This window comes from Rhinolophus sinicus, linkage group LG15 (genome assembly GCF_036562045.2).
Source record: "Rhinolophus sinicus isolate RSC01 linkage group LG15, ASM3656204v1, whole genome shotgun sequence".
NCBI classification, from domain to species: Eukaryota; Metazoa; Chordata; class Mammalia; order Chiroptera; family Rhinolophidae; genus Rhinolophus; species Rhinolophus sinicus.
The window spans coordinates 49,324,397-49,352,202 of NC_133764.1; the positions used below are offsets into that span (position 1 = coordinate 49,324,397).

A 27,806-nucleotide genomic window follows, 5' to 3' on the forward strand; every position below is an offset into this window, starting at 1 on the left:
ATACTACTTTTACAATTAAAAAAATAAATATAAAAAGAAAGAAATCTTCATCTAAAAGAATAATCAGACACAAGGCACGATATGCTTAAGAGCCTAATAGCCCCGTGGCAGGAAAGGCATTGGTCACTGAGGCCCTGAGTGGCCCAGCCTGGAGGGAAGGTGGAGGCACCCAAGGGGGCTGTAGTGGTCTGCCAGTTGGCCCCTGCTCCTCAGCACCACAGACAGTGCCTTGCACACAGTCGGCCCTCAGGAAATACCTGTTGATCACAAGGTAAGGCAAAGGCTTAGGTATAAGTGTGCTTGAGGCCTGGGCAGGGGGATGGGGTCCTGCTAGGTTGGAGGGGAAGGTTTACCCAGGGAGCAAAGGTGAACTGAGACCTCATTAGAGACGCACTTCAGTGCCAGCCCAGGAGGGTTCCTTTATCCCATGGGGAAGAGCAACCACCCAAGGCAAGGCCTGAGGAGTGACATTTGAAATCAGCATTTTAGAAATATGGAGCCAGTAGCCCAGCCAGTGCTGACTTGTGAACTTGAAGGGACTCCGGGAGAGGTCTACGGAGCTCCTAGGTTTCAGACAGCCCTCTGAGAGCCTGTCCCCTGGTGGTGGGCTCAGTTTAAACTAAGTCCAGTGTGAGAAGACCACAGGCAGAATGCTCAGGGTCCCAGAGATACCTACGAGTTGTCCCCACTTTGAGAGATGAGATGGGGGTGACTGAGAGGAATAGAAAACTAAGGGCTGAGTGTTGGGGGAGGTCTAGGGAGGGCTGTGTCGGCGAGGTCGGAAGGGAGTAAGGGTAGGAAGAGTCACAGAGACAAGTGAGGGGGGAACCTCAAGGAAAAGGAGGGGAACGAGGGCTGGGAAAAGGCCTCAGGACACAGGTTTGACTGTAGCTTACACCGGTCCTTTTCTTAAAGATCCCAGAACAGGGCAGGAGGGCTCAACCAGTGACTCCCCTCCCCCCGCATTCTGCCTTTTCACATGTTCTCTGGCTCTTTCATCAGACAGCTAGAAACAAGTTATACTAGATTTGTGAATAAAATTCCACGTCCTTACCGCAGGATCTGTCCCCAGCCCTCCTCCCCCAAAGCCATCTCCTGTCACCCCCACCCTGTCCCCACTGCTCTAGCCACACAGTCTTGCTCCTACACGAAATTCATTCCTGCCTCGGGACCTTTGCACTTGCTATTTCCTCTGCCTGAAATTCTCTACCCCAGATAACCACATGACACATTGCCTCACTTCCTTCAGATTTCTGCTACCTTATCAGAGAGCCCTCCCCGGGCACCCTTATCTACAGTTGCATTCACCACCCTCTTCCCCTTCTCCAGTCTTCTGTCTGTTGTTCCTATCTCCATCTGACATCATACATTTACTAGTTGGCTTGTTTGTATTCTCTCTCTGCCAATCTTAGTCAGCTATTGCTGAAATAATGCTGCATAACAAACCACCCCAACACTCAGGGGCTTAAGAAAACACACATTTATTATTCCTATTTATGAGCCTGTGGGTCCGTCAGGGCATGGTGCCTCCAGGCTGTGGCTTGGATACTGGTCTGTTCCAAGCATTTCTTCATTCTCCTTGGACCAGCAGCTTTGGGGCATGTTCTTCTCGGAGAGAATAGCAGCAATGTAAAAGCCAAGCCGAATGTCACAGGATGCTCATGATACACCGCTCACATTCTATTGACCAAAGAAGCATCATGACGAAGTTCAGTGTTAATAGAGTGGAGAAGTATACACCCCTGCCCCCTACAACAGGTATGTAAATGTGTGGGTGGGCCAGGTGGGGCGAGAAGGGGAGCCACTATCTCTGTAACAACAACCCAAACAATCACGTCCTCCAATAAACACCATGAGGCTAGGGCTGGGGCTCTATCCAGCTGTATCTCCAGCACCTAGAATAGTTCTCCATTCATAGCAAGAGTGCAATAAACACTTGTTAGGTGAATACACAAGTTAGCCACTTAACATTCAAATGACAAGGCTTTCTCTCTCTTCCTAACTCCTGTGCCTAAAAGATTGATGTCTCCCCATCTCCCTAACACAGCTCTCCAGCCCCCACCTATCTGGGCCCAGGGATTGGATGCTGTAACAGGAAGCATGGGAGCCTCCTGTCTCTCCCTTGGGTTCCCAGTCCTTTCAGAATCTGTGTGCCCCTCTCCTGCTCACCTGAACTCCCATCCCCTGGGTCCCTCTGGAAGAAGTTTCCAGGGCTCCCCAAGTTTATCCAGCTCTTAAGTCTGGCCCCACTTGTCATCCCAAGCTTGGCCTTGTTTTCTGACCTGACCATAACTTCATTCCTCCTACCTGACTGTGCAGACTATTGAAGAGTTTGCCAGCCTGGAATGAAAAAAGAACCTTGTTATGAAGGATGTTATTGGGCAATCAGTGGGATTCGAAGATGGACCGTATATTAGATCATAGTATTGTGTTGATATTCAATTTCCTTACGTTGAACATTCTCCTGAAGGTATCTAGAAGAATGTCCTTGAAATATTTAGGGGGGATAGTCATGATCTCTGCATCTTACTCTCAAATGGTTCAGCAAAATAAAAGACTAAAAATAATAATGTGTATATTATTATATTAAATATACATATGGATAGTGAGAAAGAAGCAAATGTGGCAAATGTTAAGAATGGGTGACCGACTGTAGGTGATAGGTATACAGCCGTTTATAATACTCTTGCAACTTTTCTGTATGACTGAAAATTTTCAAAATAAGTTTAATAATAAAAACAAGCTGACAGCTGGGGCCTTTCAAGCACTCTCGAGGGAGCTGCTCCCCCCTTTTTCTGTCCCTTGTTTTCTCTCAAGCATCCCTGCCCCTACTCAAGGGCTTAGGGTCTTGTTTACTAAACATCTCAGCAATGAGCTCTGGCTCCCCCACCCTGATTTCATCAATTATAAATGTGCTCGCTACTCACCACAGGGCAATTTGTGACGGTCTGTGGCTTGCGGTGAGAGTAGCACCATCCAAGTTCACCGCAGCCTCGAGTAGAGACGAAGGTTGGGGCCAGACACAGGGCTGTGGGGGTGGCATGGGCACCCAGGCAGCCCTGCCACCTTCCTGTTTGTCAGCCAAGCGAGGCTACAGAGGGCAGCGGGCAAGTGGGTCACTGCTCACGTTTGTTACCGCTGCTAGGCCAGCCTATTCAGGTCTGTGTAGCCAGAGCTAGAGGTTCCTGCAGGATCTGAGGTGTCCCGACTCCTGGGAACTGAAGCAAACACTTTGGCTAGCTCTGCTGTAAGTGCCTTATGTGTATAAATTCATTTAATCTTCACAGAAAAACCAGGAACAGATATTATTGTACCCATTTTGCAGATGAGGAAACTGAGTCATAGAGAAGTTAAGTAACTTCCTCAAAATCACTGGTAAGTGACAGAATCAGGTTCTACTCCCTTAATCATTATGCCATATTGTTAAGTTATTTACATTAATAGATACGATGTATGTTTAATTGACATTTAATGATTAGACGTCATGAATAGCAGCAAGTTCATTGCTGCCTGATTGAATTCCCTGAACCCTATGTCAATAACAGCTTTTCCCTGTTAGCGCCTACTGCCAATTTGTAAAATTGAAATCCTTAATCTGTACAAAGCCCTCTTTCTTATCTAATTTCCCATTTTCCTGCCCCTCACCCTCCTTCTGGTAATAGCTTTTTCCCTACCTGCAATACATTTAGTTCTGGCGGAGCTGATCCCAGCTTGCCTCACTTCAGACCAATCATGTGAGCCAGGATTGGCTAATCAGGTCACTGAATCCCCCAGCTATAGTGATTGGTTTAGGGAGGGACACATGACCCACCAGAGCCAATGAGGATCAATTCTGGGACTTCTTTCTGAACTCTTGGGGGAAAAAAAATCTCTTCTAATATTGGGGTGGCTGAGAGAATGAATGTGAGCCAGGAGCTGCTGGCAGCCATCATGCTGTTCCCTTCAACTTCCAAATAGTATTTTCACTCCTTCTATTAATTTTAAATCTTAATTTTTCCTGAAGTTCTTCCTCTAACCAATAGCATTAGAGGTCTTACATGGTTTCTCAAATTTTTGGAGTTAAAAGCCTTTGCCTTGCAGCTTTCCTGGTCTGAGACCTGGCTACTCTCTATTGATCATGGGGAAGGATTTAGCCTGCCTACCCTTCCTCCCTGGTTATTTCTCAGAGTGCAGATTCCCTGCCTTGCTCTTCCACACAGATAACAAAAAAGAGAGTCAGATCGTGGCCCTACAATAAAAGAGAGAAAGTCAGATCATGGCCCTAAAAGCACAAGAGGCTTGTGGTGAAGCAGAGAGAGCTCCAAAGCTGGGGCTAGAAAACTTTGGTTAGAACCTAAAATTCGCCATTACTAACTGAGCGTTGTCAGGTACATTAGTTAATCTCTCTCAGGCTCAGTTTCCCCATCAGTAAAATGGGTACTGCTGAAGGTTAAATGAGATGTGATCTTTACAAGTGTTCTCTAGACTGTAGAGCACCAGGCTTCCTGATTGTTGCCTAAACAGAAATATAAATGAGTTTCTTCTCATCCAGGGTGGCATTGAACTTCTGGTCATTGTGAGATGGGTGGCTGAATGCAGGTCTGCACACATCCAGATGTCTTCTCTATCTGTGGAGCTTTCCCAGCTACAATCAACCACATATGGACCCTCAATCGGAGTTTGCTGAATGAGTGAGTAAATGAGAATTGTTTCAGAATACAAATGTAGACATTCTTGCTACAGTAATATTATACAGAACCCAGAAATTCCAGTGTCTGAACTGAGATGGTGTTTGTGACTTAAAGTGACTCCGGGACTCTGTTTAACCTATGAGTGGGTGGGCAGAAAAGTCATGGGCCTCTGAGAGTTTTGATTCAGAAACGGGAGAATGCTCTCACCAAAGAAAATTTAAAGAAAAGTGGGAGACAAAAATAAAGTTGCGTTTTGATGATACTAGGAGTTGTGATTGGTTCAGTGTACCAGTTACATCTGCCATCACAGAAGTTATGAGTCAAGGAACCCAGGAGTCTAAAATCATATCCAGAAGGCCTCTGAGGGCATGGGAGCAGAAGTCCCTTGGCTAAGAGTGAATTAAACCCCAAGAACTTTCCCAGACTGTCAGCCCTCATTTCTAGGGACTCTGTCCTTGAATCTTGCTGCTTCTTCCATAGGGTGCTAGAAGCCTGAATCTGTCCCCACTCCCTTCTTCCCCCAGGCCCCAGTCGTGGGAAGGGGAGCTCCTGAGCAGTAAGTCAAGCCCTATTCAGCCTGGACCCAGATTCCCATCCATGGGGTGGTCTGTACAGCGGCCAGCCAAAGAATGGTAATTACTGCGAGGTGCAAGGAGCTCAGGTGGGCCCCCCAGATCCCCACCTCCTTGTGGGCAGTGAATGGCCCTGGCCCTGGATAAGACGTGTCAGCAAACGCCTGCCCACCCCTTGCTGGGTTCCCAGGCCCCTGGAGCCCTCTCGTAATAGGAGCCATTTGCCCCATAACCAGTGGGTGACCAGGTTTTTAATCTTGGAGGCCCCTTGGATCTCAGCTGGGAAGTGGGATTTGTCAAATGGGGAGGGGAGGGCCTGTCTGGGAATGCCAGAGGGCTTCTCAGCAGAAGGGGGTTGTCCTGGAGCAATATGTCTTCGTTCCAGACCAGCCCCCCGCCATCCCTCTAACCTTCCCCAACCCCTGAAGTCAGCTCTGCTCCTCCCAGTGTCTCCAACAGGCCCAGCAGCTGGAAGTAAATGAAAGCCTGAATTCGAAATCAGGATGCTTATTTTGTACTAACTCAGGTACACTTTCATTGGGGGGGTTCCTTTTTGTTTGACCCTCATCCTCCCTCATTTGAAACTTCCTCCTTGGCCTGCTGCCTGTCAATGACTGTCCTGCAAAGACCCTCTACCCGGCTACTGAAGAAGCTGCCTCCTGGCTGTCAGAAAGGGGGAGAACACTGGACCAAAACCTGTCTCCTCTCTGCCACAACTTGCTGTGTGACCTTGGGCAAGTCACTTCCCCTCTCTAGGCCTCACTTTCAGTAGGGGGACACACAGAGTTGGAACTTTTTTTTTTAATTTTTATTGGGGAATATTAGGGAACACTGTGTTTTTCCAGGACCCATCAGATCCTCGTCAAGTCATTGTTTTCAATCTAGTTGTGGGGGGCGCAGCTCACTGGCCCATGTGGGAATCGAACCCACAACCCTGGTGTTATGAGCACTGCTCTCTAACCATTGAGCCATCTGGCCTCCCACCGGTGGCTCAGCTCCAAGCTCAAACTGTTGTTTCTCACTGGTCCATGTGGGAATTGAGCCTACAACCCTGGTGTTATGAGCACTGCGCTCTAACCACTGAGCCAACCAGCAGCCCCAGGTTGGCACTTCTTAAGGGCCCAGTTCTTAAGACGCATGATCCCATACAACCCTTGCCAATGACCATGTGACACATCTTATTGTTCTCAGTTTACAGATGCTGCCTGGGGGAGGGGAAGTGGTTGGCTCAGGCCTCATAGCAACTTGGTCCAGGGCCAGGATCTGAAGCCACGTCTCTTCAAACCACTGCCTAAGCACTTTCTCCTCTGCTGCGACCTCCAAGTGACCCTGAGGATGTCTTCCAGACTAAAGGTAGTGAGCTGTGATCGCAGCCCCTCAGGTCCTCATGTCGTCTGTGTGGCTTTCTCTGCCTGACCACCTAGTGCCTTTCCTCTAACTTGTTCCTCTCAGCTCATCTTTCCCAAACTTTTATGGTATGTATAAGCCTCCCACAGTTTAACCTTTGAGCCCCGGTTTCCTCATCTGTAAATTCAGCTTCCTAGGGTTGATAAGTTCAGATTCCACCTCCTCAGGGAGGTCATCCCTGATCACACCATGTGAACCAGAACCCATTACTCTCACAGGGGTCAGATTATCTTACATCTTCGTTTGTTTATCATCATCTGTTCCCCACTAGAATGAAAGTTACGAAAGGCAAGGGCTTGATCTGGTATGTTCACAGTTTTATCCCCAGCACTTAAAACCATGCCTTGCACATATAGTGCTTGGTATGTATCTATATTTATGCTGTGTGAGCAAATGAATGAATTTATGATACAACACAGCTATAATTTCTGGAGTGTTTACTATGTGTAGGGCACTGTGGCAATCTTCACAACCAAGGTCAATTATTATACCCATTTTACAGACCAGCAAACTGAGTCACATGGAAGTTAAATAACTTGTCTCACCGCCTACTAGCTTTCAACCTCTGCATGTCTGACTCTAGTGCTCATCAGAATTCTTTATTAACTCAAATGTACCCTAAAATGCAACTGGCTTATATCAACAGAGTATCTCCTGGCCTTGCTAAGGGCTGGGCCTCTAATATGAGTGGAGCCCTATGCACAGCTGGCCCTCTCCTGGGCCTTGCTCTTGCCAAGGGGAGAAGCACTAAGGTCCCACAAGAGCCCTGAGTACAGAGACTTGGATCCTTTCCCTCTTGTGGGCAATGGTCCAAAATTGAAAACAAACACTTTAAAATAAAAGCCATATTAAAAAACAAACCCAACTTTCTGCCTTAAAATATTGTGAGCCAGGGGGGCAATTAGCAATTATGCTGTATTTTATTATGAGGAGATGGAATTCTAATTGGACTGATTTGAATTCCACACACCTCCACAGATTGTTTTGGGAATTAAGGTATCAGTTGTATCGGTAATTATGGTTTACCATTAAATTACCCCCCCACAGAAAACTGTTAAATTGTCTGTGACGGTGCTTAAATTTAGCCCAGACCCATGTCCTATGAAGACTGCGCGAGTCAATACAAGCCACCCGGAAACCACTGGGTGCCCTGTGCCAGGCGGTAATTAGGGGTTGAGGTTTCCAAAGTTTTACCTGAGACAGCAGGGACAAGCCCTGGGCTGCAGGATGCTCATGTGGAGGGCTTGGATGCCGCCCGCCCATCCCCCAGAGCAACGTTCTTGGATCCTGCCCTGCTTTGCTGGGCCAATACCTGAGCTGCAGTAGGCATTCTGGAAGGCACTGTGGTTTCAGCTGATGGGCTACACTCTGGCAAGGTGTACCAGCACAGAAGGAGCCCTGGGACAGTGAGGGACAGTGTATGGCTCAGGGACATTGCAATCACACATATCTGGCATTGAGTTCCTGCTCTGCCATTTAGGGAGGCAACTTGGGAGGGCCAATTGATCTCTTTGAACTTTACTTCTTCGTCTGACAAGGCGGTGTACCACCTGCCTCATGCATGGGTTATTGTGAAGATTAACTGAGAATAATAATGGTGACAACCATCTCTGGCACCCTTGCAATATGCCCGTCATGTGCATTCATCTTTAATCTGTAGGACAGATCTATGAGTTAGACAGACGTGCTAAATTGGGAGGATTGTTCGATTGCAAGCCATAAACCTCAATTCCAGCTGACTTAAGCAAACTGGGAATTTATTGAAAGGGCGAGGGGGCGCTCACAGAACAGACAGGAAAGCTGGAGGAGAGACTTAGAGCAGACAGGATCCAGGGAGCACCAGGGGACCTCAGGAGCTGGAACCTCTTGTCCTCCCAGGTGCCCCAGGGAAACGAACAAGTTCTGATCACCCTGCCCATCCCAGACGCCCACCCCAGACCTTGGTTATGTTGTACAGCCCCCTTGACCTTTAATGGAGGACAGCGAGAGGAGTTCCCAAAGGGCAGGTACTTGGATTTCCTGTTCCTCAAGACAATACAAACAGTGGTGAGGGCAAATTGGGGGACTGGGGAACAGACACAATTATTACTATCTCTATTTTATAGCCCAGGAAACCAAGAGACAGAGCTGCTAGCCACTTGCCTAAGTGCACACAAGCAGTGAGGAGCAGAGTTGGGACGTAAATCCATGCGTTTCCTAGAAAACAGCTTCCTTCCTTCAGCTCCCAGTCTGGACTTTTCCAGGGCAGGACCAGACACCAGCATTCAGGGCTCTACTACGGTGTCTCAGGCACATGTCTGGTTCTGGGGGGCCCAGACAGGGTGGGAAAGCCTCAGAATAGAGGGGGAGCTACTCTTGCCCAACTCATAGGACCAGCCTATCAACATGGGAGCTTCTCTCAGGTCTGTGTGTGAAACACACGGCTGACAGGATGAGTCGGGAGGGAAAGCTTGTTGTCATGGCACTGAAGTTTTAGATGTTGTCCGTGTTTAGGGGTTGTTTTGATGTGTTAAAGGGCTTCCCCTCTCTTAACTCCCTACCTTGGCTTCTGCTCTCTCTTCCACCTGGAATAATGTCTCCTCATCAAGGTTTTACAAACCTACATATTATTGAAAGCTGGACCCAAATTCCACTTTACCAAAGACGCTTTCCCAACTCTCCAACCAGGGAAGCCCTCCCCTTCCTCTGGCCCTTACAGGGTTTGCTCTCACGGCCCTGGCTGTGCTCTGCGTGACCGTGAGCTTATTTCCACACCTGCCACCCTAGCAGCAACTCTGAGAGGTCTCACCTACCTCATCCTATAGCACAACGTTGGATCCACGGGACAGTCATGCGGTGTGTGTTAAATGGAACAAAACTGCTTTTTTTTCCCACTAAGAAATTGCGTCTTTTTTTAGTATTCCCTACCTGCCAGATACTTTATAAACCATCTTCTCTAATCCTCCCAACTGCTCTGAGGGGTTGTTTTCTGTTTTATAAATGAGGAAACTTGGACACAGAGAGGTTAAATAACTTGCCCACAGTCACACTGCTATTAAATAGGGCAGCTGGGATTCAAACCAGGGCAGTTTAGCACCACAGCCCAACCATGAAACCACCACGGTAGATGCCCTCTGCACTTGTCCTTCTATCTGGGAGTGCTTTAAAAGGCGGGGCTGGGGACTACAGTGTTCAAATGATGGGCCACCCCCCCAGAGGGTCCTGTTGTACTGGGGAGACAGACTGAGTGTGAGGCAAAGAACAAGACAATGAGGTGAAGCTGGATTAACTGGGCCTTGCAGACACTTGGAGAAGATGACGTTGAGCACTCATTGGGTGGTACCGTCACCAAGTACAAAACAAATTAGACTGTGAGAACTAGAGGCACTGAGACAATATTCCAGATTAGGGACTTGAGCCAAAGAGGCTGGAAAGGGCTGAGTGGGGAGGAGGGGAACGAATGCCTACTAGTAGGCAGTACTTATGGGAAAACATTGCCCCAGGCAGGAAAGGACCAACCTAACAGTGAGCAGCCAGATGCCCCAATTCACACCCATTTCCACTCAGCAGGGACTAAGGGTATACTCATTACCAGCCTCGGTGGTTCCCCTGTATATGGGCTTCTGCTTACATGTGAGGCTGAGGAGCCTCAGGAAGGAGCCATGGTAGGATCCCATGACATGCTAGCAGCATGCTCTCCAGGCAGCTGGAGCAATAATGGCTTCCCTCTGTCCTCTCAGGCACAGTAGCCAATGGGCATGAACTTCACCAGGAACGAGGGCAAGTCAGAGGCATAGCTGGATCCTGGGACTCTGGTTGGGAGCTGGGGTGGAGGGGGGATTCTGAATGTGACACCTACCAGAGATGACAGCATGGTGGCTTTCCAGCAGTCCCTCGGGAAGCAGGCACGGAGACAGGAGCTGTGGACCTGAGGGATCAGAGGAAAACGCCACGTTACCTGGGTCTCGGCTCTCCTGGGCAGGTAACAGTTTATCCCAGGAATATTCAGATTCCCCGTCTTGCCCTCTCCCTTCCCTGTCAGATGTTCAGACCTGTCATTCCCAAGCCCCCATCTCACTGTCCACCCCTCAGATCCCTCCTGCCAGGGCCACCTCTGTTCACTTCTCTGTGGCACAGCCATGGAAGGAAGATGAGACTCTGACAATGGCTTTTGGGTCTCCAGGACAGCACTGATGTGGCCAATCCATCCAGAACTTTGTTTTGTACAAAGTTGGGGCCTACATTCCCTGAGTGGCTTGTCTCAAGAATACATGGGTTAGTACAGAGAGGAGAAATCAAGTTTGTCTTCTCTTTGCCCAGTTGTTCCCTACAAGTGCTTTCTTCCTATAGTGTTGCCCGGAAAGTAACACAACAGTCTACAATGTCAGCTGGGGTGACACCAAAACCACTGTGGGAGAAAGGACATCAGCAAATCAGATGGTTGAGGTGTGGACAGCAGATGTTTTATCTTCAGTTGCATCTCCCAGTCTTGGTCTTTGTAAATACAGAAGATCCCACTGTAACCCAACCTGGCAAAGACTTGGATGCACTGTGAGGTAGATGGCTTCTCCAAGCACACTCCAGCTGCCCCTCCTTAGCCTGTCATTGAGGGGTTAGCTCTGCTTCACAGAAAACAAAGACGACAAGAAGCTAAAGTTGTGAATAGCTCCTCATAAAGCTGGCTCAGCCAAATAGCATGCTATTTCAGGGCCAAGGCTAAGCCGTTCCCAGGCAGCCTGGCAGGAGGAACTCTGAGGGGTGGACAGTGAGTTGGGGGCTTGGGAATGATGGGTCTGAACAAACATCTGACAGAGAGGACACAGACGGCAGGAGACGGAGTCCAAAATCCAGGATACCTGCCCTTCCAGAAAGTACTGACACTGGGGGAAGGGCTCTCCCAGCACCCCTCCCTCCTAGTCATTTTTCACCTGTACCTCTCTCCTCACCTGGAGCTGCCCACAGGGACTGGCTCTTCTGATCCCCAAGGTCATGGTCTTTGTGTGTAAGGAAGTGCAGTGCACACATTTGGTCAGCTCCTCCTTTTAAGACTGTAAATTATCAGTCACAACGCTTTTGGAAAGCAATTTGGCAATAATACCAAGTGACATAAAAATGTTCATAGCCTTTGGCCCAATAATCTTCCTCCTGGGAATTAATCCTAAGGAAATAATTCATCAGAAAGAGAGAACAATTCTATATCTACCGAGACATTTACTGCGATATTATTTATGATAGGGAAAAACTGGAGACACCTTCTCTGGCCAACATAGGGGGATGGTCCTATAAATGATGGCACATCCATCCAAAGAAGTACTATGCCACTAATAAAAATGGGAAATTGGAAAATTGTGTAACAAGAGACAGTATTTACAAATTAAAAGCATGTGAAATAAAGGAGCACAGAATGGGATATATGCCATGATTATTACATGCTGACCAGTCTGTATATGTGTAGAGGTGAAGACCAGCCAGAAACTAGAGAAATTAAAATAGCTGTTGTGTTGCACGCAGGAGATGAGAAGGTGGGTGTAGCTATGCTTCAAATGTCCTCTTCCATGGCTGTAAAGTCCTACTGAGAAATCATTTTTGTAAAATTATAATTTGTCACCACGGGTTTTGGCTTTCTTTATTGCCTCTTGGGAGGTGGCGCAAGAAGCCCATCTCAGATCAAGCCTTGGTTGCCCCCCCTTCTCTACAAAGGAAGATGCTGCAGCCTCCCGACTCCCCATTGCAGCGTCTCCCGCTTTGCCCTGAGCTTTCGGTGGCGGAGTACTTTGGGGCACTTTTTCATGATCATAATTCAAATTACCTGTTTAAGTCGGTCAAATGAAAAAATAGCAGCTCCGCCCGCACGCGGGCCGGCGGGGGCGCGGGGAGCGCCGGGGCGGCTGCAGCGCGCTCTCTGCGGCGGCCTGGCCGTGAGCTCATTTCCTGGGGCGCGCGAGCCGGTCTATTTCAGCCTGGCGCTGTGCAAACAGGACAATTTACTGCGGCCAAAAGGGGCCCAAATTACAATCGTATCACAGACAAATATCCGCCACGCCAGGCCTCCGGAGGCCGGGGAGGGGCCTCTCTCCAAGCGCAGGGGGTTGGGGGAGGGGTGGCGCGGGGTCAGGCGGGTCCTTGGGGCTCAGCCCCAAGAAGACGCTAGGCCGCTCGTCCCTTCTGCGCCCCTGTACGTGGTTGTCAGTGAGCTGTACCCGCTCCCTGCATCAGGAAGGGGGACCTCAGGAGATCGTTCCTACATGGGCTCCAGTGTAGAAAACCTTGTCTCTTGGGCGAGGGTGGGGAGAGTGGGAGGGTGGGGGGAGTGTGGGGGTGGAGGGGTTCTCCCAATTTAGGGCGCCCTTGTATTTGGCTGCTTCTCTGTACTTAGCAAGAAAACATCCCTCCATCCAGTCACCCCGGGGTTCAAAATCGTATCTCCTTTCCCAGAAACCTCAGTGTCTCCCCACCACCTTTAGAAAAAAGTCCCTAGCCTGATGGGCAAAGCTCCTGTGTCCTGGTCCAGTTCACTCTTCCAGAGTTAACCCCTGCACCTCCGTGCTCCAGCCACTGAGAGCATACAAGGCTTTTTGGCAATTTCAGACCTTGTCATTTGCTTTTTCACTCTGCCTAAATGTTTCCTGTTTTTCTCTGCCTGGTGAACTCTTACACATTCTTCAAGACCCAACTCATATGTTACCTCCTCCATGAAGCTTTCCCTGCCCCTTTCCCTTCCTAGCACTATGCAGAACTCTGGGGTACTTCTCACATCCTGTAGTTACTTGTTTGTATGCCTGTGCTACAATGTCCCCAAGTTCACAGATAGTCTCTCCTCCTCTCTGGAGAAGGATGCTACTTCTCTGACCCACTGGCCTCCCTCAGGCTTTGTCACGTGATGTGCTCTGGCTAGTGAAGGGGGACATACAAGTCAGTAGGGAGCAGAAGCTTCCAAAGCCAAGTGTGGCTCACCAGGCTCTCTTTTTCCTCCTTACAACAGAACAAGCTAAATGTGAAAAATCCCAGACACTCAGCTTTCTGGTCAGAAGAAACCCCAAAATCAGCATGGCTCAAGATTTAAAGTGTTCTACAAAAAGATAAGAGATAACAGTTGTTGGTGAGGATGTGGAGAAAAAGGAACCCTTGTGCACCATTGGTGGGATTGCAAATTGATGCAGCCACTATGGAAAACAGTGGAAGTTCCTCAAAAAATTAAAAACAGAACAACCATATAATCCAGCAATCACACATACACAGAAGGAAATGAAATCATCATCTCAGATAGATACCTGCACCCCCATGTTCATTGCAGCATTATTCACAATAGCCAAGACATGGAAACAAACCTAAGCGTTCATCACCAGAAGAATGGATAAAGAAAATGTGACACACACACACACACACACACACACACACACACACAGAGGAATATTATTCAGCAATAAAAAAGAAAGAAGTCCTGCTATTTGCAACAATATGGATGGACCTTGAGGGCATTGTGCCAAGTGAAATAAGTCAGACAGAGAAAGACAAATACTGTATGATCTTTTATATGTGGAATATAAAAGAATCAAACTCATAGAAATAGAGAGTAGAATGGTGGTTTCCTGGGGTAGGGGGTTGGGGGAATAGGGAGATGTTGGTCAAAGGCTACAAACTTCCAGTTATAAGAGAAATAAGTCCTGGGGGGTCTAATGTAGAACACGGTGACTATAGTTAACAATACTATATTGTATACTTGGGAGTTGCTAAGAGTAGTTACTGTTCTCACCACACACAAAAAATGGTAATTACCGTGTGAGGTGATACAGGTGTTAACTAACCTTATTGTGATAATCATTTTACAATATATCTGTGTATCAAATCATCATATTATACACCTTAAACTTATACAATGTTATATGTCAATCATATCTCAATAATGCTTCTGGGGGGAACACTGGAGATATATATATATATATATATATATATAATATTTGAAGTGCAGTATAGAACATCCAAGAGAGAGAACTAGGAGTCCAAGATCATTTCAAAACCCCAAAGCTAAAATCTTTTACCTCTTCCTGACCTTCATGGCTTGGGAATCTTGGCAACCTCTTGGGGGGCCTCCCTTTCCTGATGTAACCTCAGCCACAAAGTCATCCATTCAGCCCTGACCGATTAAGTGCCATGTGCCAGGCAAGGGAAAGCAGAAATTAGTAGGGTGTCTCCAAGGGGATCAATGTCTGTGGGAAACAAGGACCTGTTAACAAATTGGAGCGCAATGTCGTGCTGAGTGCCATGACAGCCGTGTGCATGGGCTGTTGAGAAAATACAGAGGGGAGAACCTCCAGATCTTATGGGAAACCCAGGAAGGTGCCTGGAGGAAGTTAGAGTTGAGCTGAGCCTTGAAAGATGAAGAAAAGCGCTCACATGGAGGAGATGGAGCAGTGTTCTGAATACGCTAGGAGTAAAAACTCTGGTACATAATGTGAATGAATGGGGCAGGGGGAGTAGGCAGCAGGGATTGTTGGAGGAGGTCACCCGGAAGGCCCACTTCCTGCCTATAGGGCCTCTTCAGGGCAGACAACCTGGTCTGGATTCAGTCTCCATTGTCCCATCTGCCAGGTGACTTTGTGCAGTGCACAACCTCCACAGCGTCACACAGCCGTCCTGGCTGCCTATGCTGCCCAGCAGCTGGATATTGCTGTGCTGAAAAAGAGGGTTTGGTTTTCTGCCACATCTTACCTTTTCAAGAAAAGCCAGGGGTGGCCGGAAGGCTCAGGTGGTTAGAGCGCAAGCTTTCAACAAGGTTGCCATTGAAGGACAACGACTTGGAGCTGATGGGACCTGGAGAAACACACTGTTCTCCAATAGTCCCCAATAAAAATTAAAAAAGAAAAGAAAAGCCAGAATCTCAGATTTTAATGTAAAAATTTCCAATTTGTAAAATACTCCTGATGCCAAACAATGTTTAACCTCAGACTGGATCCACCTTAGAGTTCTACTTTGCAGTCCCAGTGGGAACCAATCGCCAGGACACATTCCACTCTCTCTCCTTCCCATTTGTACCACACAACCTAGTTCTTCGCTGACATTTGACAGGGAAAAATACAATCATGGACGAAACTCCCCACAAGCTGCTGCAAAGCCCTGTCAGAAAAACAAGATTGGCCTCTGAACAAGAGGAAAACAACGTGGGGCTGCCCAACAGCGACCACCCCATGACATTGATGGATAAAACTTTAATTTATCAATGTACCTTGTTTGAGAGAGCCTCCCCTGCCCTCTTAGATGCCCCCACCTCTGACCCCTCCTGTCTTGCTAATGATAAATGACAAGCAGTGGACATTATTAATTAAACTGCCCCCAGTAGCCAGTGGTAAGCTCCAAGGCCACATGCAGATGACGCATTCAAAGCATTCCTGCTGCCCCTGCCCTGGGCGCAGGCCCCAGGCTCACTCCTGCTCTGGTTGGAGCAGGCCCCAGCGGCCACAGCCTCGCACAACAGGCCTTCCTAGGAACTGTCTGGGCTCTGCTCTGTCAAATGGAAATCACCCACACGGGCCACACAGTAATTAAACTCCTGTCATTCTTTTGACAAAAAATGCTCCTCTTGGGACATTCCCACAGGCCACTGAAGGACTGTCTGGGGCCTGTAAGCTCCCAGCTGATTACCAAGGGATTTTTGTAGTTGGCCTTGACTGGGGATCAAAAGGGGATGGGAATTCAGGGGATGAATATGGGGGTGGGAAACGTCTTGTAATTAAATGTATCATTTGGTAGTTCAGCTTGAAGCACCAATATCTGCTTCCCCAGGACCAAGGTGGGCAGAGAGATAAAATCAGACCTTCAAGGCCCATTTATTTATATTATTTGTTCACCGATTTATCCCAAGCACCTAAACAGAGTCTAGCATATAGTAGGTGTTCAATAAGTATTTGTTGACTGACCAGCAGAAGATGTGCTGATGCCAGTTCTTAAAAGCGGCAATCAGGAGCAATTCCTAATTAAGGTTCTAGAACCAGTGGCTTCTAATTGTTTGTTGCCACAAGACTGTAAATGTGTTAAGGATGAGACCAGGGTCTTATTCAACTGGCTGACCCCAGAACCAGGCACAATGCCAGCCCAGGGCCTGCACGCAGTGGTTTCTTAATAATATCTCTTGACTAAAGGACTCAGGGGCAAACCACCGTCCATGGCGAGGTCCGGCAGATCCCCACTGGGATGTGACCTGTGTATCCTCAGGCAGTACCTTGAGCTGTAGCAGCAGCAGTGCAGCGATAAGGTCAAGAGGCCCAGGGATCGGACCCACAGGGGATGTCACAGCTGGAAAGGCCTGAGATGGCAGCCAGCCCCTGACTGGACAAAAAGAAGAAATGAATTAGCTACAATTTAGGGGTTCTAAAAAGATGCAACTTAATTTTCCTATCGTCTCTTTTTGAGATCCCCATTTTGCCCAGTAGCAGAAAACTTAATCAATTTCAGCTGAACTAAGAAATTTCAGATTTAAATTCAATCTATTCAGGATTTTCTCATCTCCCTCCCCAGGGCAGCACCTTAGATCCAGGGGCTTCCATAGCATAGGAGGGGGAACCGAAGGACAGGGGCTGCTGAGCCATGATCATTGATATCTGTCTTCACCAGCCTGGTCACCCCACCTCACTGGTGTCTGCTATATCCATTTCCTTTTTTCAGTGGCCATCAGTCCACCCACTGCGTTCTCCTTACCCTGCACCCAAGGCCCTCCAGGACCACTCGCCCTTCCCAACGCCTTCCATGACCTCCTTGGGAATGTGGGAAAACTAGCTGAATTTTCATTACCCCAGGGCCCTAGGAGGCCCTCATTGCCCCTGGATGCCAAAATAGAAGAGGGTTACTGCCCACTCAGGGTTCCTGATGAACATTGGGAGCACAGTTTCTTCTGTTTTGGTATTTCCCAAACTGGTTGGGAGGATTCTGATGGTGTCCCCACCCCATTTTTAACCATTGTCTTTGTTGTGAGTTACACACACAGATGAAGGGGAGGGTCGCCAGCCACAGGGAAATGCAGGGGAGGGAACCCGGTTGATCTTGCACCATTTTATCCCCTGAATGTCATGTGGGGAAATGGAGGTTAGGAAAGCAGGAAGAACTGACTCCATTCCACATAGCATGAGTGAGAGAAGCAGCGGGCCAGTAGCCCAGGACTCGGTAAATCTTTGATTTACCATCCTAGATTCTGAGTCTCAAGAGTTAGGGGAGGAGGATGGGAGGTGAGACGGGACACACAGACTCCCCTGAGTTACCACGGAGGAGTGGGTTCCAGAACTTGGGGTGTAGAAGAAGTACCCAGAGAACAGGTTAAGATGCTTGGCTCCCACCCTGAGAGATTTGGATTCAGTCAGTCCGCAGTGAAGCCAGGCATGTATATTTAGGGTCCTCCTGCTGTTCTGATGCACAGCACCCAGACCCCAGCATTTGGGGACCACTGCCTGAGAGCATCTTCTCTAGTGCCCTCAGCAGACAGAAGAGAACACAGAAGGCAGTGAAGGGACAGGAGCATGCCCTCACTTCTGACAGCACAGGCTCAAGGCTTCCCTCCCTTTGATAGAACAGATGGGAGGGTCCAGTGTGGACATCCAACCTCTGCCTTGGACCCCCATTTTCAGCCTTTTTGGATTCCAGGGGAAAGCCTGCCTTCCTCCTCCCAAGGAAGCGGGGAGCTCAAAGTCACAGACAGGGGAGTCAGATGGGCTGGGAGTGAATCCCAGCTCTGCCACTCATTAGCAGCGAGACCCAGCAGCTTCGATAAATAATCAGCAGACCATTAAAAATATACGGCTTTAGATGAACTTTTAATCAAGTCCTCAGAATGCTCAAACGAAGAGGAAAAACTAGGACACATAAAAGATGCAAATGGATGATTAGGCAAATAAATCATTAGCTAAATTGACTTCAAGCTAACGGTTCTCCTCCATCCACGATATCGGGCAAGTTACTTCTCTATTCCAAACCTCAGTTCCCTCACCTGTAACATGAGGCTAATAAAACCTGTTTCACAGTGTTGGGAGGATGTTGTAAGATGGCATGGGTTACGCGCCAGGTAGATGGTAAACATTCAATAAATTAACCTTCCCTCCCTTCCGGAGCATTTGGACCACACAGAGGCCTCCCCTGCTCTTGGCTTTGGCTTTAAGGAGACTGTGGTCACTGAGAGGATTTCACACTGGAAGTACATGCATTTCAAATTGATACCTAACTGTACATTTTCTGGTGTAAACTATATGTCGACTCTAACTTTAGCCTGGGGGGAGCTTTATTATTTGTTTCCCTTTCATGAAAGCTATAATAGAGGAAGAGAAAACCCTGCCTCGTACATTCCAATTCCTAAATACACAATTTACAATTTTCTGGGATATTATTTAAGTTTATTTTAGTTCTGGAGTCTCACCAACCCTGTGGGGTGCTCGTTTAAGTTCCGGGTGGGCTCTGGAAAGGCCTGGAATATCTCAAAGGGAGGGAAAGAGAATCTTCCTATTCATTAAATAGCAGGTCTGGGGTCTTTGCAGGTTCTAGGGCCTGGAAGCTTCCCTGACACCAGCTGAGGGACCCCAGCATGGGGCTGTGCTCACACCAAGCTCTACCTTTCATGGCCTGGAACTTTGACAGTTGGGCTTCTTTTTGGCTTTTCCATTCTCTGCTCGTAGTTAAGCCAATGAGAAAGCATGCTGGACCTTGGTCTGGTCAGGGATCCTGCCTCCTCCCTTCTTTCTGGAGACGATCATTGGGCCTAACTGCCCGTACCTGTGCCCCACATGCGAGAAAAGACCAGCAACTTTCATCAGGTTCTCAGAAGGGTCAGGGGCCTCCTGAAGGACAAACCTCATTGGCCAAATGGTCAGTGCCTCCCTCCCCCCTATTTTTAGCCCTAAGCCCTGTTCTTGGGACAAGGCCTTCCCTTTCCCAACTGGAGGGTCCCCAAGGAAGGCCCCAGCCTATCTGAACACCCTGCAGCGGAGGGTGGAGTGGGCAGGGTGTCGGGGTTCTCCTTCCCTGTTCTGGTTGCAAATCATAAACTCCTATCCTGGAGCTTCATACCAGGGCCCTCAAACTTCAGTGTGCAGAAGAATCAGGTGTGTTTTTAAAAACACGCCAGGGAATTTGAGGCAAGTGGATCCTTGGAGAAACACTGGTTGATAAAGATGCTAGAAAACTGGTCCACCTTGCTGGGTGTCTTCGAACTGTTCAAAGTCAAAAATAGTAGGCGCTCTTTAAGAAGGCTGACTGTGAAATAGACCAGTTCCCAAGAGGGCAGCCTCTGAGCAGAGTCAGAGTATAGCAGCTGATGCTGGCCTAGTACCACTGTGTGCTGGGCTCTGTTCTACGCACGTGGGACCCACAGCCCCACGAGGGGATGCTCTTCACAGCCTCATTGTGCAGCTGTGGAAACAGGTACAGAGAGGTTGAGCAGTGTAGACAAGGGCCCACAGCTACGCTGGTAGGGCCCCCAGTATTCTGGTCCTGGAATCCCTGCTCTTCCCCACATGCTAGAACAGGCTCAGAAGTTGGTGCCTCTATTTCAGAAAGGCCATCTGGACCCTGCAGGAGGGTGAGAGGGCGTGGCAATGGAGCCCAGGTAGGTGAAGTGGACAGTGAGGCTGGAGAGAAATCGAGAACATTTAGAGATCACGAGAGTGTGGTCAGCAGAATAATGCCCCCCTCGAGGGTCCTAATCCCTGGAACCTGTGAATATGTTACCTTATGGCCTGTAAAGTTTAAAGTACTTACTATCTGTCCCTTTATAGAAAAAGTTTGCTGACCCCTGGTTTAAGCATCTTTTGGTGGGTTTTTCTATTACTTGGAGCAGAGGGTATCTATGAGTTTGGAAGTTTAGCATCCCCAAGATAGCATTGTTAATGATGGCTAGCTTTGCCCCTTCTAAGCCATTTTTCATGAGAGAATTATCACAGAATGATCTTTCAGAGATTTCAACAGTAGCACCCAATCCCATTTCCTACGGGGATACCAGGTGGTATGGAATCACCCAGGTAGGGGCTGCAGACAGGCCTGGATTTGTATCCAGATTCTACCATACAGAACCAGTTGCCTGTGAAAAGTTACTTAATCCTTTAGTCTTCAACTTTCTTATCTAAAATGAGGACAATTATATTTACATGAAGGATGGGTAGGATGATGGAGGGACTTCCCATAAAGGAATCAGTGCTGGCAAAGGAACTCTATCAGTCTGCTCAGGCTGCCATAACCAAATCCCATAGACTGAGTGGCCTCAACAACAGACATTTATTTTCTTACAGTTCTGAAGGCTGGAAAGTCTTACGAAGCTCCAGCAGAGCTGGTGTCTTGTGAGATCCCTCTCCTGCTTGCAGATGGCCAAGGTAACTTCTTGATATATCCTCACGTGGTGAAGGCTGGGGGTGGGTGGGTGTTGGAGAGAGAGAGAGAGAGAGAGAGAGAGAGAGAGAGAGAGAGAAAAGAGTGCAAACTCTCTGATGTCACTTCTTACAAGGACACTAATTCTATGGGATCAGGGCTCCACCATACTGACCTCATTTAACCTTAATTACTCCCTAGATGCCCCACCTTCCAATACAGTAACATTGGGGGATTAGGGCTTCAACATAAGAATTTTGGGGAAGGTGGTTAGGGGATACATTTCAGTCCAAAGCACAAACTAAGATGAGAAAACTCTGAGTACACATAGAGAACACGTGGAGAACAGCAAGAAGGTCTGTCTGGCCTGAGCCAAAAGCTTGTGGAGAGGGGTCATGGAGCGCACAGTGGTAAAGGTAGGTTGGCACTTGTATAATCACACGTCTGGTCTTTGTCTTAGGTTCCTGGAGGGAGTTTCTAAATCCTTGGAATTTCACTAGTGATAGGAGTATCTTTGTTATTCGTGGTTAGGTCCCTGGGACCACCCAGAGTTTATGCTCACAAAGTGACTCAGGGTGGGCCCCTTGATAGTTTCCAGTTAGAGGCTGTCCATCAAAGACCAACCATGTGATTAGAGGATTGGGCCTTTGAGCCCTGTGATATCAGTCTGACTTCTGAGGAGGGAAAGAGGGCTGGAGATTAAGTTCAATCACTAATGCCTATGTAATAAAACCTAATAAAAACTCTGAGGGTTAAAAAAAAAGCATGGTTGAGCTTCCTGGTTGGTGAACAAGGAAGTTCTGTGTTCAGGACCCTCCCAGACCTCACCCTATGGATCTCTTCATTTATCTTGCTTGATTTATATCCTTTGTAATAAAACTGTAAGTATAGCACTTTTCTGAGTTCTACGAGTCACTCTAGCAAATTATCAAACCTGAAAGGGTCATGGAAACCCCCAAATGTATAGCCAGTTAGTCAGAAGTTTGGATGACCTAAGGACCCTCAAAATTGTGGCTGGTGTCTGAAGTGAGGGCAGTCTGGTTGGGGACAGTGTCCTTAACCTGTAGAGTCTGTACGAACTCTGGGTAGTGTTGAATTATGGTGTAGATTTATGAATGTCTGATTCAGGAGTTGGACTTGATTTGGCTGGTGACTGGAAGTCTCACAGAAGGTTTATGAGAAGAAGAGTGACAGGATAAGTAACTGGGATTCTGGAAGAATAATCTGACAGAGACTGAGGCTGGCCAGAGTTTTCCCTGGGTCCCAGGCCCTTTGGTCATGCAGTCTCAACTTTCACATATAATGCTGGTCGCGAAAGATGCTTCTCTTCAAAAAATAAAGAGCAGCTATAAAGCAACCCATATATATTGGTGGGGTTGGAGCCATCCCAAGGTAGGCCAGCTGCAGAAAATGCTCTCCTGGGAGCAGGTCAGTTGTTCTTCCTGGCTCTCCCTCTGCAGACATCGAAACTCAGGTAAGAGGCCTGGATGCACACCCAGCCCAAACCTTCTCTTTAAAATACAAGGGGTGGGCAGGCCCGGTGGCTCAGGCGGTTAGAGCTCCATGCTCCTAACTCCGAAGGCTGCCTGTTCGATTCCCACATGAGCCAGTGGGCTCTCAACCACAAGGTTGCAGTTCAATTCCTCTACTCCCACAGGGATGGTGGGCAGTGTCCCCTGCAACTAAGATTGAACACGGCACCTTGAGCTGAGCTGCCACTGAGCTCCTGGATGGCTCAGTTGGTTGGAGTGCGTCGTCTCAACCACAATGTTGCCGGTTCGAGTCCCGCAAGGGATGGTGGGCTGTTCCCCCTGCAACTAGCAATGGCAACTGGACCTGGAGTGGAGCTGCGCCCTCCACAACTAAGATTGAAAGGACAGCAACTTGACTTGAAAAAAAGTCCTGGAAGTACACACTGTTCCCCAATAAAGTCCTGTTCCCCTTCCCCAATAAAAAAATCTTAAAAATAAAATAAAATACAAGGGGTATGGCAGCAGAAACAGGGTACAGCTTCCCCTTGGATGTTTGGGGAACCTGGAGCCCCTTTTCTTAACCTTCCTGTGCTTTCTAGCTGGGTTCTTTCCAGCAACAGCTAAACACTGGCAAACTGTATTTGAACATTTCTTGAACACCCTGTGGAAGCGAGGCCCTGTCCCGCATGCTCCCTCTCACTGGCTCTGATTCAGCCTTCACTGAAATCCTACCCGGGGTGATGACTTAATCTCTGGGCCCAGTGAGTGGAGCCACGAAGTTCAGATGGATTTTGCAAGACAGAAACCTAAATCTATTTTGTGGCTGCCAATACACTGTCTGACTCTACCACATCCGCGGTCATTCCGACCACAAACACAAAAGGTGCTATAAATTTTTTTTCCATGTGGCATTTGATTGTTTCTGGCATCACTCCTTTCTTGATAAGTCAGCCAGTCAAAATAGCCAGCCCAGGTCTGCCATTGATCCCATGAGCCCCATCGTGATGTCCTTGAGTTACTAAAGTGTTAGGTCTTAATCGTTTGCAGCTGTTTCTTCTCATGAACTCTATTTTCTCGTTGACTTTGATGAGAAAAAAAAATTGAGAGAGATACTAATGAAAAACTTTAATTGCACTCAAAGAAACAGCAGTCTTTTTTATTTTTTTAGAATGGTGTTTGCCAGGGGCTTCGAGAAATGGGAAGTTATTATTCAATAGGTGAAGAATTTCAGTTTTGTAAGATAAAAAGAGTTCTAGAGATGGATGGCGAGTGTGGTTGCACAACAATGTGAATGTACTTAATACTACTGAACTATACATTTGAAAACAATTAAGATGGTAAATTTTATGTCATATGTATTTTACTACAATTTGAAAAATTTGTAATCAACGGACTGTACCTGTATAGGTTTGTGGAAGCTTTTAAAAACTATGCACAAAGAATATGCTGCCCTTGGTTCAAAATAAGTCACAAGAACACATTTGTAAGTGAAGTTCCAGAACTATGGTGGTACTTTCTAGAACTTCACTTTCAGGGTTGCATTCTTAATTGCTTCTCTAGGTGCTAGAGCCGAGTTGCTTAAAGTGTGGTTTCCAGACCAGCATTAGCCTCACCAGAGAGTTTGTTAGAAAATCTTTGGCCCCACCCTTGACCTGAATCAGAATCTCTGGGGCTGGGGGCTGGGAATCTGTTTTGCTTTTTTAAATTTTTATTTTTTATAAATTCTATTGGGGAATATTGGGGAACAGTGTGTTTCTCCAGGGCCCATCAGCTCCAAGTCGTTGTCCTTCAATCTAGTTGTGGAGGGCGCAGCTCAGCTCCAAGTCCAGTCGCCGTTTTCAGTCTTAGTTGTAGGAGACACAGCCCACCATCCCATGTGGGAATTGAACCCGCAACCTTGTTGTTGGGAGCTCGCGCTCTAACCAACTGAGCCATCCGGCTGCCCTGGGAATCTTTGTTTTAACTACTCTCCAGGTGATGATCTATGATCACCAATTTGAGAAGCATTGCCCTAGAGCAGGAGCAGCGAACTTTTCCTGTAAAGAGTCAGATAGACCATTGATTGAGTCACATAGTAAATATTTTGGGTTTTGTGGGCCAAGAACCAATATCAAGTATATTACGTAGGTACTTATATGTAGCAAGAGAGTAAACAAATTTTCACACATTTTTTATTGACAAACTTTTAAATATAATCATAATAATTCGGACAATTTTTGGTTATACAGGTTTACTAATGAGAAGAATGGACTTTTTTTTATATAACTTTTCACTTAACAGGCAGCAGGCCGGATTTGGGCTCATGGCTACTCTGGCAATCAGTTCTAGCACATGGCAACCTCCAACATTCCAGCAGCTCGGCTACTGGCGAGCTGTTACTTTTGCCTGCATCCCAGCTTTTCTTTGAGTAACGCCCTCTGTCCTGTTCCATACAGTCCCGATGCAACTGTCAGTTCCTCCGATGCCTGCCATCAGTGTGGGGGAGCAGTTCCTCCAGAAGCCTTGTGATGGCAGGGACATGAGTGAAACCCTGCCATAAGGATCACACAGCGATGTCTAGGCCTTGTGGGATTTGTGAGAATCACACTCCATCTGCCCCTGTTGTAAGATCCGCAGACAGCCTTTGCCATATCCATTTATCGATTCAGTTTGACAACATCTAGTAATGACCCTTAAATCCTGTGCAAATGTATTTGAAGTGGCCCCCAGGGATTAAAAATCTGGATGTTCTCTCTCCAGCAACAGCATCGCTGACCCACAGCCTGGAGATTTTCCATTCTACTTGCTATTAAACATTTATCTTTTGCATATTAATATGTGCCAGAAATGAGACCCTCTCTCGCCCTATTTGGGCCATGGGATTGGAAAAGTGGTACTTATCTTCTGGAAAGCAATCAGACAATATATGTCAGGAACCACAGATATATCCCCCTTCTGAAAAAATAAATACTCCTAAATACAGAAAACTCTATTTGGGCAAAGATGTTCAATGTCCAAAAGTGGGTACAGGCTCAATTCACCACCAGCGAGTACCACTCACTCAGGACACAGGAGATTCCCACGCTTTCCACTAGGTTTCCTTCCAGAGAGAAGTCTCATTAATGCCCAGCAACTTCTGTGTGTCTCTGTCTCCCTCTCCTTCTCCTTCTTTTCCTAACCTTCTTCTCTTAGAAAATCAGCTTCATCCCCTTTGGTCATGAGCCAGCACATCTGGATTGTTCCTTGTGACCCTTGTGCCCAAGGTAGGCACGACCACCTGCCCTGCATCCCTCCACCCTCAGCGTGGAAGACCCTCGACATAATCAGCCTCTGGTTAGGGTGGATTCTCATGCATCTCCTTAATGATTTATGGTGTTCAAAACTCCCTCTCCGGTAGGGATGAGGACAGAGAGGGGAAAGGGCTAACAGGGCTGAGTTCAAGGAGCAGGAGCCTGGCCCTAGGATAGAACATAGAGCTCTAATGGGTGCGTCAGAAGACAAGAACAGCCCTTAAGGAAACCATGACCCATCATCTCAATGGCCCAGGCAGCCATTAGGAATAAGGGTTATGAAGACTCTGAAGCAACATGGAAAATGTTTATGTTATCATGCAGAATACATGACTTTATGGGCCTAAAATATGCACACACATGCACACGCGCACGCACACACACACACACAGACACACACACACGAATGCCCAGGAAACAAGACTGGAAAGAATTGCACCTAAATGCAAGCCTTGCTTGTGTTGACTGGGAGGGTTCGGATTGTGGATAGGTTTATTTGCTCTGTATTTTTTAAATAAAATAATGGCCCAGGTCAGAGATAACTGAGTCAGCATCTCGTCCAGCAGCGTCCAGATCCCAGGGAGAAGCCAAATTCCAGTGCAGAGAGTGCCAAATTCCCACCACCTGGCTGAGAAAGACGGGGAGGGCCAAGAGTTTCCTTCTCTCTCTTTCAGGGCCCTGAGCCACCAATCTGAAGCCATGTTTCTTGAGAGACTAGGCAGGGATTAGGGGCAGATGCTGTGGTTCCTGTCCTGGTTCCAGCTCCTTCATTGTCACCCTAAACAGCCTGAGGCTGGCTGTCCCCACCCCATACATGCCCACTTCCCCAGCCAATCGGGCCCAAGGTGCCTCCAGGACACCATCTTCCTCATTCATGTGTTAGAGAATGAATCTGTTTCCTATTCCAGCTCATCAGGAGACCCACATGAGAGATCCTCAGAGCATGGGCTGCTGTGCTCGTGGTCTGAGCCCCTTCCCATGGACTGACCCACCCATCAGCCATTCAGCTCTTCCCAGCCAGTGCCTCCTCTGGGCTCCTCAGCGTTCCCAGGAAGACAAGGAGATTTTCTTGATGCTGAGGTACGACTGGGCCTCTGTGTCCAGGTCGGGCCCCCGACAGGGCTCCACACCTAAACTCTACACTTGTACCCACTGTCTTCTCCCTTATGTTCCCTCTTTAACCCTTTAGGAAATGTGGGGACCCTTAAATCCCTTAGTCTGAGCTTCAGGGCTTTCTTCAAAAGCAGACTATGACCTGTATGGACTTATAAATATTTTGACAGTAAGTATTGTTAACAAACTATGTAAAAGTCGCTTATTTCTCTGTTAGAAGAGGCATAACTCTCCTCTATAAAAGCATCAGACTTAAACTGTAAAAAAATGGATTCAGCCCAGTCTGAGCCAACCGGGTGTAATGGAGAATCACTTGGAAGTTTGCTAAACCTTGCAGGATCCTGGGCCCAGCTCCAGAACCACTGAATCAGAATCTTAGAGAGGTGAAGACCAGGAGCGTGAATTTTTAACAAGCTCCCCGGGTCGTTGTGAAGCACAGTAAACCCGAGGTTGAGTAGCTTCCATGCCAGGGGAGCCTGGCTCCCTCCTTGGAAGCCCCACACCCCCAGCACACACACCTACACGCTCCTTCTTTCTAAGATTTTCTGTGCGCTGGGGATGAGGAAGATACAGCAGGCAACGGGAGCTGCGACATGGGTTTGCTCTGGAAGCACAGAGGAGAGCAGACTCTCAGAGAGGAAAGACTTCTCAGGGACGGGTCTCTGGGGCCAAATCCTGAAGTCAAAGTAGAGTTGCCAAGCTAAAGAAGAGAACGAGGGCATTCCACATCAAGGGCATGGCATGGGTGGGGCATGATGGGGAGCGTAAATAATTTGGGGCCAGAGCATATGTCGGGGAGAGGGAGAAAAGGAGGCTGGAGAGATGAGTGAGTCAGGTCCCCATGCTGGTTTGTGTTATGTCAACTTGGTTAATCTGGAAATAATACTTCTTAGAATCCCTTTTGCCCTATGGGTCTGCAGTAGAGTTGGTCAAGAACTTGCAGGAGACTTGGGAAATAAAAATGAAGCAACACCATGACTCTCAAAGGGC

The 27,806-nt window shown here is 47.8% G+C and overlaps 1 long non-coding RNA gene across 1 annotated transcript; it reads right to left on the reverse strand.

Annotated features, from left to right (window-relative positions):
- Window positions 1-1,475: 1,475 nt before the first annotated feature.
- LOC141568872 (uncharacterized) lies at window positions 1,476-12,660 on the reverse strand. The gene is made up of 4 exons (XR_012492107.1): window positions 12,438-12,660; window positions 10,488-10,556; window positions 2,928-3,218; window positions 1,476-1,680 (listed from the first exon to the last, which is right to left on the reverse strand). It is a non-coding gene; the product is annotated as an uncharacterized LOC141568872 (long non-coding RNA).
- Window positions 12,661-27,806: the final 15,146 nt, after the last annotated feature.